Source organism: Equus asinus, chromosome 2 (assembly GCF_041296235.1).
Source record: "Equus asinus isolate D_3611 breed Donkey chromosome 2, EquAss-T2T_v2, whole genome shotgun sequence".
Classification (NCBI taxonomy): Eukaryota; Metazoa; Chordata; class Mammalia; order Perissodactyla; family Equidae; genus Equus; species Equus asinus.
This window is the reverse complement of record NC_091791.1, coordinates 166346430-166352158: the sequence shown is the minus strand read 5'-3', so window position 1 is coordinate 166352158 and position 5729 is coordinate 166346430. Positions and strand designations below refer to the sequence as shown.

General features: G+C 43.4%; 1 long non-coding RNA gene across 1 annotated transcript; it reads right to left on the bottom strand.

The window, feature by feature from the left end:
* Nucleotides 1-341: 341 nt before the first annotated feature.
* LOC106840678 (uncharacterized) lies at nt 342-3499 on the bottom strand. The gene is made up of 3 exons (XR_011501498.1): nt 3257-3499; nt 1116-1315; nt 342-988 (listed from the first exon to the last, which is right to left on the bottom strand). It is a non-coding gene; the product is annotated as an uncharacterized lncRNA (long non-coding RNA).
* Between the last annotated feature and the right edge of the window lie 2230 nt (nt 3500-5729).

Genomic DNA, 5729 nt, shown 5'->3' with positions numbered 1-5729 from the left:
ATAAAGAGCTGCCGTGATGACAGGAAGAAGCGTGGATGTGTGTCAGCACAGTGCAAGCAAGACACGCCATGGACCCAGCTGTTACTGACTGGGCTGTTCTGAAACCAGTGCCCTTGACATAAGGAAAACCTCATCAGGAATCTCTCCTCATAGAACTTACTCAGGCAGCAGCGTTTCTAAAGAGACCGCTAGGGAAGGAAAGTCAAGCGAAGAGAGACTAAAAGTCCCAGTGACTGGAGATGGGTTTTCTGCAGTGAAACTCAGCAAGACATATGACCCTGGCCTGAATTGTAAAAACAAGAGATGAGCTTCAAGGTCACACATTAGTCCATGAACTGTTTGCTCTGGGAATTTTTATTAATAGGTTGTGAAATATTTGAACATATACGAACTGAACTGTCGTGAAGCAGAGTTAATGTCACTTTCCAGGAATTATAGACCATCTGGGGGAAAGAGGCTGGGCTGAAAACAGAGGCGTTTCTGGAGAACAGGCTTAGGTTCCTCTTTACACTGTCCCTCCCCTAATTCCTCTGCAGACTCATCCAAGAATTCCAAGGCTCCTTGGCTCTGAGGCATCAGAGCTGGAAGCACTTTGAGGAAGCCTCCAGAACAGGAAGGGTGCCAGGGCTGCCACAGCCAGACCCACCTGCACCCTCTGGGTTTGTGCTCAGCTCCCCTTGAGTCCCCCTCACTGTGTCTCTCAGAGCGCAGTAGTACACAGCTGAGTCCGACATTTGCACTGAGGGTTTCTGCAGGTGGAAGGAGCTGTCACTCTTAACAAGCTTGGCCTGAAAACCTCTGTTGTCCACCTCCTGGTTTTCTGATGAGCTTTTCAGGAGGAGCTCAGGCTCTTTGTTTTGATACTGGACATACCAGAAAAGGGAAACTGAATAGATGCTCTGGTAGGTGCAGTTCAGGGTCAGATGAGTCCCCTCCAGGAGAACAATAGGGCCTTCTGTCTGGGTCACTGAGTCTCCATTGGTCCCTCCTAAAAAGAGTAAAGGCTTTGTTATGTTGGCAATGCAAGAGGGTAGTCTCCAGTGTGGTAGGGGTTGAAAGTCATCCTCAAACCAAGGAATAGAACACCTCAGAAAATCTGAATAAATGTTACTTACTCAATATTAACAAGAGCACAAGTCCCGAGCAGGAAGCAGACAGCATGGCTGGGGGAGAAACAGCAACAGGTTTTGTTTGGGAATACACCAAAGCTGAGAGGGCTGTTCCTCTATTTTCTTGATCCTTTGGTGAAATGTTCTAGAAAATTTTGGCTCGTGTGTGAAGCAAGACAACCTGCCCTGCAAGATCCTGCCACTGGCTGTAAAATGAGAGACATGCTCACAAATGGAAGATGAACGTGTATTAAACCACCACCCAAAGGGAGCAGCGCCCTCTTGTGGTTCCCCCTGTGTCCCTGCAGCCTGCTTTACTTCCTTGTATTTGACATTTACCCTGGAATGGAGCTTTAGTTGTAGACCTAGAAAGGAGATAGGTGTCTGGGGTGAGCGGTAGGACTCCAGGAAGGGAGCACCAAACACTTTCTGCAGACTTCACAGTGGTGCCTGAGGCTTAGACCAGGGGTAATTCCTCTGTCACCCTCTTTAAGATGCAGGGTGATGTGGCTCTCTTTAGTCTCCCTAGTCCCAGCTTCTAATGTCTGTTCACACTGAGTATTAAGTTGGTTTTAGGCATCTTAGTGTATAAGGAGAGTGTAAAAATTAGCATGATCTGAATTCTCTTCTTGACATATTCCCCCACTGGTGCCCTGGAACCAGGGGATGAGCCCCTCTGCTTAGAATGTTCTCTCTTCTCTCCCCTACCTTTGCTTAGATAACTTCTTTTCATTCTTTAAGAACCAGTTTACATGCCTCCTCCTTGTGAAGGCACTCACCCAGCTCTCATGGCTGAGTCTGCCTGTCTCCTTCCCCACTATACCTTGTACACACGTCTATCACTGTCATTACTGCACCACATCAGAACCATCTGTGTCCTCTTTTCCAAACTGGACTTGGTGTTCCTGAGATCAGGCACTTAGTCTTATTAGTCTCAGTAACCAATTTTCCAAAATATACAGGCCCGTAGTTTATAGTAGATACTCAAAAATTATCTGAAGAATAAGTGAAAAAAAATGAATGAGTAGACAAGTCTGGTGGGTACAATTATCTTTTTATGAAGTAGAGTCTCTTTGAGAGCATACGTCTTAGACCCTGGTATGACTACTTCTTCCAGAGTCAGATCCAGGACCTGGATAACAGGCATATTGAGTGTTTCTGAAAATTGAGAAGATACAGGTCTTCAAATAAGGGACCACACTCATACTGACTATTTTAAAAATATTATGATGCCTTAATATACACAAAAAATGAAGTTAAGTATAAACTTCTTGGGCTCACAGTTCTTACATAATTACCAAACCAAACAAAAAATGCAAACAAAATATAGAATTCAAATTAAACTATTAATAAGAAGGATGATCTTTAGCTGAAACTAAAGAGTTGGTATAGGCTTATTAGAGGAAAGCTACAGATGTGTGTAGTTCTATAACTCCCTTCGTTGCAATGATTTGGAGCTTAATGTACTATTGTCCGAATTATTGTGACTGGTGATTTCTGGTGGCTGGTGAAGGTCTGTCATTTGGAAACTTGGCCCAATACAACCTTTCCTCGACCTCCCCCATCTTTTGCAATAAACATGCACATAAATACAAATGCCCTCATTTTCTCTATAAACACTTTTTCAGTAGTATCAAAACTGCATTAAGAAAATTATATTCAGCATTTATTTATGTTACCAAGAGTAAGAATAAATGGAGAGAAAATTGTTAGGTATTTTATAATAGGAGTACCCACTTTCATAGAACAATATTTCAGGACCAGGTAGTGGAGAACATACATCTTTCACTGGGATGGGGAATAATTATGACTTTCTTATAAAATTTCCATTTTACTAATGGAGAAATTGAGCCTTGGAAATCACACAACTTGAAAATGGCAGATCAAATTTGTCTACACCACTGTAAAGATTCAGATCCTTGTCTCTATCAACACACAACGTACCTACACCTCAGCTTAAAATGAAAAGTTTGGTTGAAAGAGTCCTAAGATCCTTTCTAACTCTAATGCTGATGACTCTACTGTTTCTTATACAGCAATTAGAGGAATGTCAAAGTCATCTCATGCATCTCCAAGACCCACCAAAGTCTTGAGAGGGCTGCACATAGAACAGATGATACCTCTAGTACTGAGAAGTCCTTACTCACCCTCCACAAGTGTCCAGAGACTACATTTTTCCAGATAAAATTAGAGCCTGAAGAGTTCTTTGGGCTCACCAGTCCAAATCCTTCATTTCACGTGAGGAAATCGAAGGCTGTTACGTTGATGATGTGCCTAAGGCCACATAGCCAGGATTGGCAGAACGGAACCTGGCATTTCAGTTTCCCATTCTGAATCTCATGCCCTTTTCCCTAGTCCAAAGTGCTTCAAAAAATATCATGATTTGAGAGGGCCTCCCTTTTATGTTACCAGCTATTTGTAGACTTTCCTTCGTGGGAAGGCGTAACCACCAACTCCACCCACTGGTGGGACTCCTAAGAGGCAGCTCTGGCAGAGTTTGTGTAGGGGTTGCAGGTGCCTGGTGAACACTGTGCCTCCACAGCACAGAAGTAAGTAGCAGTGTCTGCAGCCTGGGAAGCCGTGATGGACAGCGAGCTGCTTTTGCTGGAGGTGTCAAGCGTGACTTGTAGTCTTCCACTAGCTGCGTATTTCTTATTTGAACGTATTAAAATCAGTCGTGCAAGGCCTCTACCTGCATCTTGTCTATACCACTGTAAATTATCTATACTAATTTTATAACTGCAGTTCACGGTGGCATTTTCACCCTCCTGGACACTCAGGGCCTGAAGATTCTGTTCTTCTTGTTGGCTGTTCACCCCTAGGCAGAAACACAGGACAGAGACAAGAAGTCAGTCATTGCATTTCCACGCTCTAGTGTTTACATTTCCATCCATAATATTCTGCTACATTTCCAAGTTAACAAGGAGACTTTGTCCCTCAGTCTTGTGGGCTCTGAACTTCGGTCACCCTGTTCCCATCACCAAGAGCCTCAACTCACTGGCCAGTTGAAGCCATAGAATCACCAAAGACACTCCCAGGAGTTTCTCCATTCTTCTTCCTTATTGGGATCACAGAAGACTGAGCTCTGAGGCCTGAAATGGAGCCAGCTTCCTCAGTCTACAGAGTTAGCTCTCTTTACAGGGCATATTTTTCTAGTCCCTCTGCATCCCAGAGAGTCTCAGGTTTCTCACCTAACCAATCAGAGGCAAGCTCAATCTTTTGCTTTCAATGCACATGTGTTGATTTCAAACCCAGTGAGTCTGAGGAGAGAGAGGCACTGCCATCTTGTGGTGGCATGATTCTGCTGATAGAATGTGCTCTGAAAGGTGAAGTGTGTACCAGGCGGATTCAGAAGTTACAAAGCTCTTCTACTCTCTGCCTTCATTGAACTCCTGTTCCATCCTAGAGTAAGAACAGATGCAGATTAATTTAAGGTAAGAACTCAGTTAAGAAGAACATTGGGGCCTAATATTCCTAGAATACCTCTGAGAAGCACTGTTAGGTTTCTTGCAATCACCTCTAATAATGTATCTATGAGCTTCCTTTATTTCTAATTTACCTAATGCTGGAGTGAGATTGTAAGTATGTCAGAGTTCTTACTGGTGAGCAACAAGAACTGACCTGGCTGAGTTAGGTCGAAAGGAGTAAGTTAATTAATATTGGGTTTGCCTCAGAACCTCCAATAGGATGAGAGGCTATATGAGTGTATTCATTTGCTAGGGCTGCCATAACAAAATGCCACAGATTGGGTGGCTTAAACAAAAGAAACTTATTTTCTCACAATTTTGGAGGCTAGATGTCCAAGATCAAGGTGTCAGCAGGTTTTATTTCTTCTGAGGGCTCTCTCTGTGGCTTTCAGACAACAACCTTCCTGCTGTGTCCTCACATGGTTATCCCTCTGTGTGTGTATTGCGTGTAACCTAATTTCATCCAGTCAGACTGGATTAGGATCCACCCTAACAACCCCATTTTAACTTAACTACCTCTCTAAAGGCCCTACCCCTGAATACAGCCAAAATCTGATGTACTGGGATTTAGGACTTCAATATATGAATTTTGGGGTGGGACACAATTCCTCTTGTAACAATGAGTCCCTAATATTTTCAGTGTCTATGGCAGGAGACAGTAGGGTACAGGAGAACAGACTTTGCAGTCAAGCCCTCAAGGTCGAGTTTAGATGTATTCATTCAGTATCTGTTTACATCCTCTGTGCCTGTATTCTCTTGGATGACAAGTAATGATAATACTACCTTTTTAGACTTGTTGGAGTTGTTGATAAGACAAGAAAATGCTATTTAGAGCAGGGACTGACACTTACTAATGACTCGAAAATTATTATTGTTACAAGAAAACACGTCCTGATACTGAGCAGTCAAAAGCATGTTAAACATCCTCTAGGGTGTTTTATAAATGTTTTCAAAAATTTATTTTAAGGGGCAAGCCCGGTGGCACAGTGGTTAAGCTCGCATGTTCCACTTTGGCTGCCTGGAGTTCGCCAGTTTGGATCCTGGCTGCAGACCTGCACACAACTCGTCAAGCCATGCTGTGGCAGGCATCCTACATATAAAGTAGAGGAATCTGGGCATGGATGTTAGCTCAGGGCCAGTCTTCCTTAGCAAA